At 60.5% G+C, this 15,460-nt stretch overlaps 1 long non-coding RNA gene across 1 annotated transcript; it reads right to left on the reverse strand.

The window, feature by feature from the left end:
* Positions 1 to 1,392: 1,392 nt before the first annotated feature.
* Positions 1,393 to 2,219, reverse strand: LOC135460523 (uncharacterized). The gene is made up of 3 exons (XR_010443240.1): positions 2,132 to 2,219; positions 1,787 to 1,843; positions 1,393 to 1,515 (listed from the first exon to the last, which is right to left on the reverse strand). It is a non-coding gene; the product is annotated as an uncharacterized LOC135460523 (long non-coding RNA).
* Positions 2,220 to 15,460: the final 13,241 nt, after the last annotated feature.

A 15,460-nucleotide genomic window follows, 5' to 3' on the forward strand; every position in this document is an offset into this window, starting at 1 on the left:
ATACCTATCATCTACGTTAGACAGTGAGCTTCTACACTAAACCAATCTAAAAGTGCCAACATCACAGCAGAAGATGGAGGCCAAGAAGAAGAAGGAGAAAGGCTGGACATGCCCAGAGTCCTCCATCTTGCCCCCTGAAGCCCCATTCTAAAAACCCCCAAAATCAATTTTTCCACTCTGTGATAAATTCACTATCATTCTACTTAAGCTTTTGTGGCTTGTCATTCTTCCTACAAGGTTGGTAATTGTTTTTGCCAAGGGCTAAATCAAAGGCACAAGGGTCTTGGGCTCTGTGTCAAAGTCTCTGAGCCCTCTGACAGGGTCTCGAGTCTTGCAGGGCAGCCAGAGGAATTTCCTGGGTTCCCACATCATGCTACATTGTAAGCCTCCTTAGCCAATCATGCTATGGCACACAAACCTACCGCGCTGCATCCTAAACTTCTTGTTTACAATTGTAACTACTTGGATTTTTTCTAGATCTTGAACTCTAAAACCCTTAACTTTCCTCCCTGTGTCTCTGCTATAAACTAGAAATCCGCATTCTTGCTTCTAGCACCTAAGTTTGGGAGCCCTTTCCAAGGTCTCCGATCAAATCCTGTGTTTAATTCTAAGCTTTGCTGACAAGACCAAAGGTCTGAGGTTTCCCTGCATTTGGGTTTCCAACAACACTGATGCTGTTAATTCCAGAGTGCCCGGGATGCGTCTTGCAAGTCAACTCTGGCAGGATGAAGGCGGCCGCCGGGGGGCTGCTTGTGGCCTCTGACAGCCCATTGCTCGGGGTTTGCCAGCGCCCCAGCCCTTCAGGGGCTGCCCCAGCCCGGCCAAGCTGCCCGGCAGCAGCGCCGCAGCCCCACCGCAGCTCCAGAGCAGCCCCATCCAGAGGCACCTGGGAGCCCTCAGCAAGGCAGCCGGCAGCACACGGGCACGAGGACACGGGTGGCGCTTCCTGCCTGGCACAGGGCTTGTGGCCATCTCCAGGCACCGCTCTGGCAGGGATGCCCGCAGCTGCGGCCCCTGCCCAGCCGCTCTGTGGGCAGCACAAAGGCTTCAGCAGAAGCACCACAGGCCAAGGGGCTTCTGGCCATTTTCCCTGCAGCACTGCACGCCTGGGCAGCTGGCTGAGCACGAGCACCCTTTTCCCCCTCCTCCCCTATGCCCTACGGACCCTGGGCAGGAAAAGAAAGATCCTGGGAGTCTGTTTATTGTAACACATTCTATATTTACATCGTAAAGGAAAACAAAAGAAGAAAATAACAGTCTTGAACACAAGGAAAATCCCTGCTGGCTCAGGGCCCAGCAGACAGAGCCTCTGGGATCATCTCTCCATAGAGCTCCAGCAGCAGAGGCGGCCAAGCCCTGAGAGACGAAGCCTTTTTTTCCACGCCCTGCGGAGCCGATCCTCCAGGTCCTCCAAGATGGAATATCGAATTGTAGCTTCTGCCCTGAGAATGTGTAAAGTTTGAAGAGCGAGGCTTCTGACAGAAAGGCTGATGTCATCTGCCATTTCTTCAAGGGCTGCAAGAGAGAGGAACAGAATCACGGTCAGACGCCGGATGGGCGGGGAGCCGAGGAGAGCCCCCTGCCAGGGCCATCCCAGCCGGCTCTTGCCATGGCCAGGAGGGAGCAGGGAGCAAGGGGATCAGCCCGAAGCTGCTGGCCACCAATGGCCCTCGTGGCCCTGAAATCTCAGTGTGCTCTGCCCACGGGAGCAGAGCCGTCCGCAGCCAGGGCAGGGCTTGCAGCTCCCCCTGGCAGTCCCTGCTGTCAGCCCGCTGCCCTCACTCACCAGTGCAGATCCGCTGCAGCTCCTGCTGCTGCCCCCTCAGGTGCCGCCCGGCCATGCCTGTGAACACAGAGCCTGTCACGGCTCCAGCGGCACAGCTCCCTGCCAGCGGCGCTGCCGGCGCTGTGGCCACACGGGCTGCTGGCCCGGCAGGGCTCAGCCCGGCCCTTGCCTCACGCTGCCGCCCCAGGGCACGGCTGCCAGAGGCGGCAGCAGCAACGCCCAGGCCAGGCGGGGCTCCACGGTGCCGCGCCCGGCTGGCGCTGCCGGGGCAGCAGGCGGGGCCGGGGATGAGCTGCTGCGGCGCGGCGGGCCGGGCCGGCGAGGGAGCCCGGGCTCGGGACTCACCCATGAACCTGATGGCCGCCTCTCGCAGGGGCTCCTGTGGGCTCCGCAGGTAGCGCAGGGCCCGGCGCAGGTGCTCGGCCGCTCTGCTCCTGTCCTCTGCCAGCTGCAGAGAGCGGCAGGAGGGAAGCGTTGGCGTGGGCTCAGCCCCTGGGCCGGGCGCCGCCTGCACCCGGCCCCGGCCTCCCCTGCCCGCACAGCCCTGAGGCGCGGCCCGCAGCCGCTGGCCAAGGGCTCCCGAGGGCAGGGGGCAGAGGGCGGGCTGCTGCCCGGGGAGCCGCGGTGCCGCCCCGCAGCCCCGCCGGGCCGGGGCTCCATGGGCACCCGGCTCGGGCCCACGGGAGCCTGGAGAAGAGCGCGCGCGGCTTCTGGCTGCAGCAGCGGGCAGGGGCACAGCTGCCCGGCCTGCACACTGAGCACTGCCCTCAGGGCCCTTCTCCAGGCTGAGGATTCTTGGCTGCTCTTACCAGGCTCTCGCCGAACCTCCATGTCTCATCCACCTTTGGCATTTGTTCGAGATTCCTTCTCTTCAGGAATCTGGCTGCAGAATGCAGTACTACACAGGAGGCCTGGAGAGCAGCAGAGACGTGCAGATGGCCCCACAGGCCAGGGCAGGGGAGCATCCCAGTGCCACAGCCTGGAGGAGGCTGCAGCCCGCAAGGTGCCACGGCAGGAGGCAGCCCAGCCCCTTCCCAGGGGGACAGCAGCTGGCCACAAGTCCTCACCTCAGCAACAATCTGATTTTCATCATGGCAGTGGAGGTAGAGTGGGACCAGGCTCTGGCGCACGTGGGACTTCAGGGCCTTTCTTCCATCTTTGCTTAATGAGTCCAGAATCTCTTGAAAGATACACATGGAGCTCAGCTGCACCTGGCTATCATCCTGTGTGGGAGGAAGGGCAAAAGACCTCAGCATCAGCTGCTTCAGGCCCCCCAGGGCACAGGCCTGCATCTCCACAGGGCACCAAGTGTCCGGGCAGCAGCCAGTGGCCGTGGCTGTGGACACAGAGCCTTACATGGTCAAAGAGTGGCAGGAGTGCCGCAGCCAGCCGCAGGGCAATGGGGGTGGGTATTAGGGCACCATCATCCAGGAGCAAATATCTTAAAAGAAGAATGGTCATCCCAATCATGTCACTATCATTTTCCTGCAGGAGCTCCACAAGACTTTCAGTCAGGCTCCACATTTTTTCAGCCTGTGTGGAACACAAGTTTGTGAAAGGCCGCCCTGCTGCCGCAGGGCCCAGAGGCCAAAGGCCTGTCCCGAAGCACTGGGGCAGCTGAAGCGGGAGGCAGGAGAGCTGGGAGCAGCTGCCCCAGCGCCTGAAGCCCAGGCAAGGCCAAGCGACTGCGTTGCCCAGCCCCACGCTGCCTGCACGGCTTCAGCCACTGCCCCCTTCTCACCATCAAGGGATTCTTGCCCAGCACTACGAGGCCTCTGAGTGCCAAGTAACGCCTGGCGCTGTGCTCGCTCTGCAGGTTCTGTGCCATGATCTCCAGAACGCTGTCACTGCATTCCCTCAAGTCCAGGCACTCGAGGACCTGAAAGGCACAGGGCAGTGACAGGGAGCCGGCCGGTGACAGGAGCCCGGAGCCACACAGGGCCGGGCCCAGGCAGCAGCACAGGGCACGGGCACCGTCCTGGCAGCTGTGCCTACGAGAGGGCAGAGAGCTGGGAGGCAGCTCAGCCAGGCAGCGCTGGCCTTGAGGCTCACCTCCACAAGGAACGCCAGGGCAGGGAAATCCCAGTATTGCATCTCTTCACCGAGCATGGCGAGCAAGTAAAATGCAATCCCGGAACAAAAGTGTATGGCTGAATGGCAAAGTATCCTGACGAGAGGAAAAGGAAACAAGACCCTGAGCCAGTGGGGCAAACCTCTCCCAGGAGTGACTCACAGAGTCCTCATCTTTCCCCACCACCTTTCCAGCAAGGGGAGCTGGGCCACTTGAGAGTTGGTTGCTCATGGGCACCCTCCTCTCCCAGCCTTTTCCAGTGTGCTTGGCTGTGCCTCAGTGACAGGGCCTCCTGGCCCATGACCACGGGGACTTTGTGGGACACCCTGGGCAGAGAGCACAAATGTCAGAGGCAGTGGGGAGAAGGGGCTCTCACCTGGCCAGCAGAGCCACGGCAAAGTGGTGGGTGTCAAGAGAGAGCAGTGTGTCCCAGCCACACCTGCGTTCCATTGCCACCACCACATCCTCACAGCGGAGAAGGCAGAGCAGGGACTTCAGGGTGCGCACTGCAAACCTGTGTGCGCAGCAAAGCCCAGGTCACACTGGCAGCACTGGCTCCTTGGCAGGCCACGTGGCAGGGACAGGAGGAGTGGGATGGAGCACCTGTTGGGGCTGGTGGCAAGGCCGTGCTCTTCCTGGCATGCCTTCCAGAATGTATCGACCTCCTCTGGCATATCCAGAGTGCTGAAGAACACTTGGAAGAGGAGATGCACAAATAGGCGGGGGAAATACACCTTTAATATCCGTGGCAGACAGGGCACCTGGAGGATCTTCCACATCACCACGGTTGCCTGCAAAGGACAAAGCCCCCCGAGACAGCGCTCAGTGCCGAGGTGTGCGTGTGGCTGGGCCCGAGCGTGGCAGGGAGAGGCCTGGAGAGACCTTGGCAGGGAGAGCATGGGGCCTGGTGGGCCTGAAGCTGCACTGGGCCAGGTTTCAGGCCCAGGGGCCTGAGGCAGGCAGATGCAGTGGGGGAAGGAGAATGGAGAGCTGCTGGAGAGGTGGCCTCGGGGCCAGCAAAGGCCGGTGTCAGAAACTCACAGCCAGGGCAAAGACAGCCGTTTCGTCCCCATCGGAGGTGCACGTGCTGTGCTCTGGCCAGCTCCCCAGCACATCCAGGAGGATCAGCTGCGCCAGCTCCGCAGTCCTGGCTGAGCCCATGATGGTCTTCCACATGGCCATGGCAGCTCTGCGGGGTCAGAGCTCTGTCTCAGGGGTGTCTCAGACACAGCACCGGGGGGAGCTGAGCTGGCTGCCAGTTCTGCCTCTGCCCACTGGCCCTGGCCAGCAGCAGCCAGGCAGCCCAGCCCTGTGGGCGCAGAGCCCTGAGGGGCAGGGAGGGAGCATGGCAGCAGGCTTGGGGGCTGACGTGCCTGGGCTGGGAAAGGCAGCAGCCAGAGGGCCCGGGAAGTCTCTGTTGGTCAGACACCTGGGACAGGCTGTACAGGGTGTTGGGCTGGGGAGGCCTGAGCCCTGTGGGCAGGTGGGCCCCATACCTGTCACAGGACGGGGCCACACGCAGGAGCGTCATCACTGCGTCATCTGGCTGTGCTTCCGTGAGATCCAGCAGGGCCTCGTCCAGCCTGTGCTCAGCACAATCATTGGCCAGGAGCCACTGGTGGATGAACCTCACCATGGCGGGCACCTGGATAGTTGGATAACAAGCACCAGGAGACTTGGAAAGCTGCCAGAGGGAGCAATGTTCCCAGCTTCCCCAGAGAAGTGCTTCCCTTCCCAGCCCACTGCCATGTGGCCCAAAGGCTCACAGCAACCAGCATTGCTTGGCTTGGGAGGCCAAGCAATTCCTGGGAGGATCAAACCCTGCCCACAGGCTGCTTACTTGGTTTGGATAGTAAAACTTTTCCTCTACAAGCATACACAGGAGGGCAGCGCTGGGCTTGGTTTGGAAGATGGGAGAGTAGGGTCTGAGCCCAGTGCCCATGGCGATGGTCTCTTCCTCCTGCATTCTCTTGATGAATTTCCAGACAAGCTGTAGGAGAAGGGCAGGAAGCCGGGGATGTCGCATGGAGCGCTGCACACGCGGTGCTGGGCTGAGCAGGGACAGCAGGCCCCGCCCAGGTGAGGGTGGCTGCAGGTACCTGGGCTGTTCTGCGGAAGCGGCCACGGCTGGATTCCTGCTCTTGTGTGCGCTCCAGGGCTGCATCTGGCAAAGAGCGAGCGCAGCCAGAGCTGAGGGGCTGCGGGAGAGGCCAGGGAACACAGCCCAGCCCTGAGCTCCCCAGGCAGGGAGAGCCCCGGGATGCCCCAGGGGATGGAGCAGGGCCACTGCGGCGTGTCTGCCCGGCCCCTCTTCCGTCCTGTCTGTGGGCATTTCCTCAGGGGATTGCATGGCATGGCATGGCATGGCATGGCATGGCATGGCATGGCATGGCATGGCATGGGGCCAAGCTGGCTGCAGGCACCAGTCCCACAGTCAGGCTCTGCCACTCACCCTCCTGCGGTGGATTGAACGGCACCACCTCCTCGGTCTCCTGTGATGGGGCAGCTCGTGGGCCTTCTTCCTCCTCCTCCACCCAGGCCATCTTGGGCACTACCGGGGGTCTCTGCTCCATAGCTTTGACTGGGTTTGGGGCAACTTGCAGGAGAGATGCCTTGGAAAAGCTCCAAGTCACCAAGTCCTGCAGTTGTGCCTGGAAGGCACCTTCAAGAGAGAAGCCTCAGGAAGGCTGCAGGACAGCAAGTCCTGCACTCGCTCTCAAGGGCTCCTGCCACAAGGACAGGAGACTCCTGTCAAGGATTGTGGTCTGGCCTCGAGGCCACCTGCAGAAAAGAAGCCTCAGGGAGACCACGGCTCAGCAAGTCCTGTGGTCTGGCCTCGAGCTCAGCTGCAGGAACAAGGCCTCGGAAAAGCTCCGGGTGGAAGTGAACGAGCGCGCTGTGCGGGGGCTCCTCACGGCACCGCTCTGTCCCGTCCCGTCCCGTCGCGTGCTCCGAGCACTGTGGCCTGCTCTTGTCACTGCCAGCTCCTATGTCACCACGTGTCACAAAGGGCCCTTGGACACCCGGTTCCATGTCACAGTGACTGTGCTGCACCGTGTCACCAAGGGCCCTTGCACACCCTGCCGCCCGCCCTGGGGCCGCCCCCAGCCCAGCCAAAGTGGCCCAGGCTGGACGGAATGCCTGGCCCCAGGTGTCTAAGGCAGCCCGACAGGATCTTTAGGAAGGGCTCAGAGCATCAGCAAACGCCGCCTGGCTCTGCCGGCTCAGTCCTACCCCCATATCTTTTCCTGAGAGCATTTGAATTTCTAAATGAGAATCATTTGAAGGGAGGGGATTTACATTTTCCATTTCAGAGAAGGCTTCTGCCTTCCTTAGCAGACACGTCTCTCTTCAAACCAAGACAACTGCTTATCATTTTGCAGATGTGCAGTTGCTGGGCAGCCCCATTTTACACCAGGGACCTGGAGAACCATTCCCAGCAACTGGGAAAATCCTAGGTGGTCCAACCACCCATAGATGAGGTCTCCAAATTTGCCCCGAAAGTGGGTCCAGCTTTTATAGGCCAAAAAGAGCAAGTCCAAGTGTCCTGATGATATTTTCAGCCCAGAAAGCCCTGCTGCTGATGGCACACTTGACAACCAGCGGGAGACACAGCTAGGCAAAAGCCCAGACCTCTGCTGGGAGGCTTTCTCCTCAAACACCCTTCAACCAAGCCTCCATGCAAGTCAGTTGGGAAAGTTTCTTCAAATGATCCATGTCTGGCATATAACTACACAGGGTTATGTGAAAGATTCTAAAGCAGCAGCTCTGGACTCAAAGAGCCAGCACTAAGAGTCCCTGTCATCTGTTTGTAGCTAAATCACACGTTGGGGGAGCTGAAGGAGTTTGGAACGAGCTAGAGAGCGGACCTCTGAGTGTTTTAGATGATGCCATTGCTTTTTCTTCTCTTCTACATAGACAGGCAGGGTGAGTTTGGCTCACATCTCCACCGCATGGCTCACAGGGCCACAAGACTTGTAGTTACAAGAGCTTTGAAGGATTTCTTGGCCAAGAAGACACGGCCAACAAGGATATTTATGTTTTGCACCCAATCCTTCAATATTTCGTCTTACGGACTCATGCTCTGGGGGTCTCTAGCTGGTCAGAGTGACTCCAGATAAGTTAGAAAGTCTCTTTTCCCAGCCCGGCGGTTGAAGAAGGAGTCGGAGCTCTTCATTTCTCGGTCTCAAGGTTGTTTATTGTATCTTATCTATACCATTCTTTCTCCTGTCCTGCCGAGGTCCGCTCAACAAGACAGTCTAAGGCACTCTGCCTCCCCCGGGGCGGTGGTACCTTTTTATACTAAAAACAACTACGTGTACAATATTTGCAGTTCCTTTCCAATACCTATCATCTACGTTAGACAGTGAGCTTCTACACTAAACCAATCTAAAAGTGCCAACATCACAGCAGAAGATGGAGGCCAAGAAGAAGAAGGAGAAAGGCTGGACATGCCCAGAGTCCTCCATCTTGCCCCCTGAAGCCCCATTCTAAAAACCCCCAAAATCAATTTTTCCACTCTGTGATAAATTCACTATCATTCTACTTAAGCTTTTGTGGCTTGTCATTCTTCCTACAAGGTTGGTAATTGTTTTTGCCAAGGGCTAAATCAAAGGCACAAGGGTCTTGGGCTCTGTGTCAAAGTCTCTGAGCCCTCTGACAGGGTCTCGAGTCTTGCAGGGCAGCCAGAGGAATTTCCTGGGTTCCCACATCATGCTACAGTGTAAGCCTCCTTAGCCAATCCTGCTATGACACACAAACCTACCTCACTGCATCCTAAACTTCTTGTTTACCATTGTAACTACTTGGATTTTTTCTAGATCTTGAACTCTAAAACCCTTAACTTTCCTCCACTTCAACTTTCCTCCCTGTGTCTCTGCTATAAACTAGAAATCCGCATTCTTGCTTCTAGCACCTAGGTTTGGGAGCCCTTTCCAAGGTCTCCGATCAAATCCTGTGTTTAATTCTAAGCTTTGCTGACAAGACCAAAGGTCTCAGATTTCCCTGCATTTGGGTTTCCAACAACACTGATGCTGTTAATTCCAGAGTGCCCGGGATGCGTCTTGCAAGTCAACTCTGGCAGGATGAAGGCGGCCGCCGGGGGGCTGCTTGTGGCCTCTGACAGCCCATTGCTCAGGGCTTGCCAGCGCCCCAGCCCCTCAGGGGCTGCCCCAGCCCGGCCAAGCTGCCCGGCAGCAGCGCCGCAGCCCCACCGCAGCTCCAGAGCAGCCCCGTCCAGAGGCACCTGGGAGCCCTCAGCAAGGCAGCCAGCAGCACACGGGCACGAGGACACGGGTGGCGCTTCCTGCCTGGCACAGGGCTTGTGGCCATCTCCAGGCACCGCTCTGGCAGGGATGCCCGCAGCTGCGGCCCCTGCCCAGCCGCTCTGTGGGCAGCACAAAGGCTTCAGCAGAAGCACCACAGGCCAAGGGGCTTCTGGCCAATTTTCCTGCAGCACTGCACGCCTGGGCAGCTGGCTGAGCACGAGCACCCTTTTCCCCCTCCTCCCCTATGCCCTACGGACCCTGGGCAGGAAAAGAAAGATCCTGGGAGTCTGTTTATTGTAACACATTCTATATTTACATCGTAAAGGAAAACAAAAGAAGAAAATAACAGTCTTGAACACAAGGAAAATCCCCGCTGGCTCAGGGCCCAGCAGACAGAGCCTCTGGGATCATCTCTCCATAGAGCTCCAGCAGCAGAGGCGGCCAAGCCCTGAGAGACGAAGCCTTTTTTTCCACGCCCTGCGGAGCCGATCCTCCAGGTCCTCCAAGATGGAATATCGAATTGTAGCTTCTGCCCTGAGAATGTGTAAAGTTTGAAGAGCGAGGCTTCTGACAGAAAGGCTGATGTCATCTGCCATTTCTTCAAGGGCTGCAAGAGAGAGGAACAGAATCACGGTCGGACGCCGGATGGGCGGGGAGCCGAGGAGAGCCCCCTGCCAGGGCCATCCCAGCCGGCTCTTGCCATGGCCAGGAGGGAGCAGGGAGCAAGGGGATCAGCCCGAAGCTGCTGGCCACCAATGGCCCTCGTGGCCCTGAAATCTCAGTGTGCTCTGCCCACGGGAGCAGAGCCGTCCGCAGCCAGGGCAGGGCTTGCAGCTCTCCCCCGGCAGCCCCCGCTGTCAGCCCGCTGCCCTCACTCACCAGTGCAGATCCGCTGCAGCTCTTGCTGCTGCCCCCTCAGGTGCCGCCCGGCCATGCCTGTGAACACAGAGCCTGTCACGGCTCCAGCGGCACAGCTCCCTGCCAGCGGCGCTGCCGGCGCTGTGGCCACACGGGCTGCTGGCCCGGCAGGGCTCAGCCCGGCCCTCGCCTCACGCTGCCGCCCCAGGGCACGGCTGCCAGAGGCGGCAGCAGCAACGCCCAGGCCAGGCGGGGCTCCACGGTGCCGCGCCCGGCTGGCGCTGCCGGGGCAGCAGGCGGGGCCGGGGATGAGCTGCTGCGGCGCGGCGGGCCGGGCCGGGGAGGGAGCCCGGGCTCGGGACTCACCCGTGAACCTGATGGCCGCCTCTCGCAGGGGCTCCTGTGGGCTCCGCAGGTAGCGCAGGGCCCGGCGCAGGTGCTCGGCCGCTCTGCTCCGGTCCTCTGCCAGCTGCAGAGAGCGGCAGGAGGGAAGCGTTGGCGTGGGCTCAGCCCCTGGGCCGGGCGCCGCCTGCACCCGGCCCCGGCCTCCCCTGCCCGCACAGCCCTGAGGCGCGGCCCGCAGCCGCTGGCCAAGGGCTCCCGAGGGCAGGGGGCAGAGGGCGGGCTGCTGCCCGGGGAGCCGCGGTGCCGCCCCGCAGCCCCGCCGGGCCGGGGCTCCATGGGCACCCGGCTCGGGCCCACGGGAGCCTGGAGAAGAGCGCGCGCGGCTTCTGGCTGCAGCAGCGGGCAGGGGCACAGCTGCCCGGCCTGCACACTGAGCACTGCCCTCAGGGCCCTTCTCCAGGCTGAGGATTCTTGGCTGCTCTTACCAGGCTCTCGCCGAACCTCCATGTCTCATCCACCTCTGGCATTTGTTCGAGATTCCTTCTCTTCAGGAATCTGGCTGCAGAATGCAGTACTACACAGGAGGCCTGGAGAGCAGCAGAGACGCACAGATGGCCCCACAGGCCAGGGCACAGGAGCATCCCAGTGCCACAGCCTGGAGGAGGCTGCAGCCCGCAAGGTGCCACGGCAGGAGGCAGCCCAGCCCCTTCCCAGGGGGACAGCAGCCGGCCACAAGTCCTCACCTCAGCAACAATCTGATTTTCATCATGGCAGTGGAGGTAGAGTGGGACCAGGCTCTGGCGCACGTGGGACTTCAGGGCCTTTCTTCCATCTTTGCTTAATGAGTCCAGAATCTCTTGAAAGATACACATGGAGCTCAGCTGCACCTGGCTATCATCCTGTGTGGGAGGAAGGGCAAAAGACCTCAGCATCAGCTGCTTCAGGCCCCCCAGGGCACAGGCCTGCATCTCCACAGGGCACCAAGTGTCCGGGCAGCAGCCAGTGGCCGTGGCTGTGGACACAGAGCCTTACATGGTCAAAGAGTGGCAGGAGTGCCTCAGCCAGCTGCAGGGCAATGGGGGTGGGTATTAGGGCACCATCATCCAGGAGCAAATATCTTAAAAGAAGAATGGTCATCCCAATCATGTCACTATCATTTTCCTGCAGGAGCTCCACAAGACTTTCAGTCAGGCTCCACATTTTTTCAGCCTGTGTGGAACAGAAGTTTGTGAAAGGCCGCCCTGCTGCCGCAGGGCCCAGAGGCCAAAGGCCTGTCCCGAAGCACTGGGGCAGCTGAAGCGGGAGGCAGGAGAGCTGGGAGCAGCTGCCCCAGCGCCTGAAGCCCAGGCAAGGCCAAGCGACTGCGTTGCCCAGCCCCACGCTGCCTGCACGTCTTCAGCCACTGCCCCCTTCTCACCATCAAGGGATTCTTGCCCAGCACTACGAGGCCTCTGAGTGCCAAGTAACGCCTGGCGCTGTGCTCGCTCTGCAGGTTCTGTGCCATGATCTCCAGAACGCTGTCACTGCATTCCCTCAAGTCCAGGCACTCGAGGACCTGAAAGGCACAGGGCAGTGACAGGGAGCCGGCCGGTGACAGGAGCCCGGAGCCACACAGGGCCGGGCCCAGGCAGCAGCACAGGGCACGGGCACCGTCCTGGCAGCTGTGCCTACGAGAGGGCAGAGAGCTGGGAGGCAGCTCAGCCAGGCAGCGCTGGCCTTGAGGCTCACCTCCACAAGGAACGCCAGGGCAGGGAAATCCCAGTATTGCATCTCTTCACCGAGCATGGCGAGCAAGTAAAATGCAATCCCGGAACAAAAGTGTATGGCTGAATGGCAAAGTATCCTGACGAGAGGAAAAGGAAACAAGACCCTGAGCCAGTGGGGCAAACCTCTCCCAGGAGTGACTCACAGAGTCCTCATCTTTCCCCACCACCTTTCCAGCAAGGGGAGCTGGGCCACTTGAGAGTTGGTTGCTCATGGGCACCCTCCTCTCCCAGCCTTTTCCAGTGTGCTTGGCTGTGCCTCAGTGACAGGGCCTCCTGGCCCATGACCACGGGGACTTTGTGGGACACCCTGGGCAGAGAGCACAAATGTCAGAGGCAGTGGGGAGAAGGGGCTCTCACCTGGCCAGCAGAGCCACGGCAAAGTGGTGGGTGTCAAGAGAGAGCAGTGTGTCCCAGCCACACCTGCGTTCCATTGCCACCACCACATCCTCACAGCGGAGAAGGCAGAGCAGGGACTTCAGGGTGCGCACTGCAAACCTGTGTGCGCAGCAAAGCCCAGGTCACACTGGCAGCACTGGCTCCTTGGCAGGCCACGTGGCAGGGACAGGAGGAGTGGGATGGAGCACCTGTTGGGGCTGGTGGCAAGGCCGTGCTCTTCCTGGCATGCCTTCCAGAATGTATCGACCTCCTCTGGCATATCCAGAGTGCTGAAGAACACTTGGAAGAGGAGATGCACAAATAGGCGCGGGAAATACACCTTTAATATCCGTGGCAGACAGGGCACCTGGAGGATCTTCCACATCACCACGGTTGCCTGCAAAGGACAAAGCCCCCCGAGACAGCGCTCAGTGCCGAGGTGTGCGTGTGGCAGGGCCCGAGCGTGGCAGGGAGAGGCCAGGAGAGACCTTGGCAGGGGGAGCACGGGGCCTGGTGGGCCTGAAGCTGCCCCTGGGCCGGGTTTCAGGCCCAGGGGCCTGAGGCAGGCAGATGCAGTGGGGGAAGGAGAATGGAGAGCTGCTGGAGAGGCGGCCTCGGGGCCAGCAAAGGCCGGTGTCAGAAACTCACAGCCAGGGCAAAGACAGCCGTTTCGTCCCCATCGGAGGTGCACGTGCTGTGCTCTGGCCAGCTCCCCAGCACATCCAGGAGGATCAGCTGCGCCAGCTCCGCAGTCCTGGCTGAGCCCATGATGGTCTTCCACATGGCCATGGCAGCTCTGCGGGGTCAGAGCTCTGTCTCAGGGGTGTCTCAGACACAGCACCGGGGGGAGCTGAGCTGGCTGCCAGTTCTGCCTCTGCCCACTGGCCCTGGCCAGCAGCAGCCAGGCAGCCCAGCCCTGTGGGCGCAGAGCCCTGAGGGGCAGGGAGGGAGCATGGCAGCAGGCTTGGGGGCTGACGTGCCTGGGCTGGGAAAGGCAGCAGCCAGAGGGCCCGGGAAGTCTCTGTTGGTCAGACACCTGGGCCAGGCTGTACAGGGTGATGGGCTGGGGAGGTCTGAGCCCTTTGGGCAGGTGGGCCCCATACCTGTCACAGGACGGGGCCACACGCAGGAGCGTCATCACTGCGTCATCTGGCTGTGCTTCCGTGAGATCCAGCAGGGCCTCGTCCAGCCTGTGCTCAGCACAATCATTGGCCAGGAGCCACTGGTGGATGAACCTCACCATGGCGGGCACCTGGATAGTTGGATAACAAGCACCAGGAGACTTGGAAAGCTGCCAGAGGGAGCAATGTTCCCAGCTTCCCCAGAGAAGTGCTTCCCTTCCCAGCCCACTGCCATGTGGCCCCAAAGGCTCACAGCAACCAGCATTGCTTGGCTTGGGAGGCCAAGCAATTCCTGGGAGGATCAAACCCTGCCCACAGGCTGCTTACTTGGTTTGGATAGTAAAACTTTTCCTCTACAAGCATACACAGGAGGGCAGCGCTGGGCTTGGTTTGGAAGATGGGAGAGCAGGGCCTGAGCCCAGTGCCCATGGCGATGGTCTCTTCCTCCTGCATTCTCTTGATGAATTTCCAGACAAGCTGTAGGAGAAGGGCAGGAAGCCGGGGATGTCGCATGGAGCGCTGCACACACGGTGCTGGGCTGAGCAGGGACAGCAGGCCCCGCCCAGGTGAGGGTGGCTGCAGGTACCTGGGCTGTTCTGCGGAAGCGGCCACGGCTGGATTCCTGCTCTTGTGTGCGCTCCAGGGCTGCATCTGGCAAAGAGCGAGCGCAGCCAGAGCTGAGGGGCTGCGGGAGAGGCCAGGGAACACAGCCCAGCCCTGAGCTCCCCAGGCAGGGAGAGCCCCGGGATGCCCCAGGGGATGGAGCAGGGCCACTGCGGCGTGTCTGCCCGGCCCCTCTTCCGTCCTGTCTGTGGGCATTTCCTCAGGGGATTGCATGGCATGGCATGGCATGGCATGGCATGGCATGGCATGGGGCCAAGCTGGCTGCAGGCACCAGTCCCACAGTCAGGCTCTGCCACTCACCCTCCTGCGGTGGATTGAACGGCACCACCTCCTCGGTCTCCTGTGATGGGGCAGCTCGTGGGCCTTCTTCCTCCTCCTCCACCCAGGCCATCTTGGGCACTACCGGGGGTCTCTGCTCCATAGCTTTGACTGGGTTTGGGGCGACTTGCAGGAGAGATGCCTTGGAAAAGCTCCAAGTCCTGCAGTTGTGCCTGGAAGGCACCTTCAAGAGAGAAGCCTCAGGAAGGCTGCAGGACAGCAAGTCCTGCACTCGCTCTCAAGGGCTCCTGCCACAAGGACAGGAGACTCCTGTCAAGGATTGTGGTCTGGCCTCGAGGGCACCTGCAGAAAAGAAGCCTCAGGGAGACCACGGCTCAGCAAGTCCTGTGGTCTGGCCTCGAGCTCAGCTGCAGGAACAAGGCCTCGGGAAAGCTCCAGGTGGGACGCGAACGAGCGCGCTGTGCGGGGGCTCCTCACGGCACCGCTCTGTCCCGTCCCGTCCCTTCGCGTGCTCCGAGCACTGTGGCCTGCTCTTGTCACCGCCAGCTCCTATGTCACCACGTGTCACAAAGGGCCCTTGGACACCCGGTTCCATGTCACAGTGACTGTGCTGCACCGTGTCACCAAGGGCCCTTGCACACCCTGCCGCCCGCCCTGGGGCCGCCCCCAGCCCAGCCAAAGTGGCCCAGGCTGGACGGAATGCCTGGCCCCAGGTGTCTAAGGCAGCCCGACAGGATCTTTAGGAAGGGCTCAGAGCATCAGCAAACGCCGCCTGGCTCTGCCGGCTCAGTCCTACCCCCATATCTTTTCCTGAGAGCATTTGAATTTCTAAATGAGAATCATTTGAAGGGAGGGGATTTACATTTTCCATTTCAGAGAAGGCTTCTGCCTTCCTTAGCAGACACGTCTCTCTTCAAACCAAGACAACTGCTTATCATTTTGCAGATGTGCAGTTGCTGGGCAGCCCC

This window comes from Zonotrichia leucophrys, unplaced genomic scaffold (genome assembly GCF_028769735.1).
Source record: "Zonotrichia leucophrys gambelii isolate GWCS_2022_RI unplaced genomic scaffold, RI_Zleu_2.0 Scaffold_53_334942, whole genome shotgun sequence".
NCBI lineage: Eukaryota > Metazoa > Chordata > Aves > Passeriformes > Passerellidae > Zonotrichia > Zonotrichia leucophrys.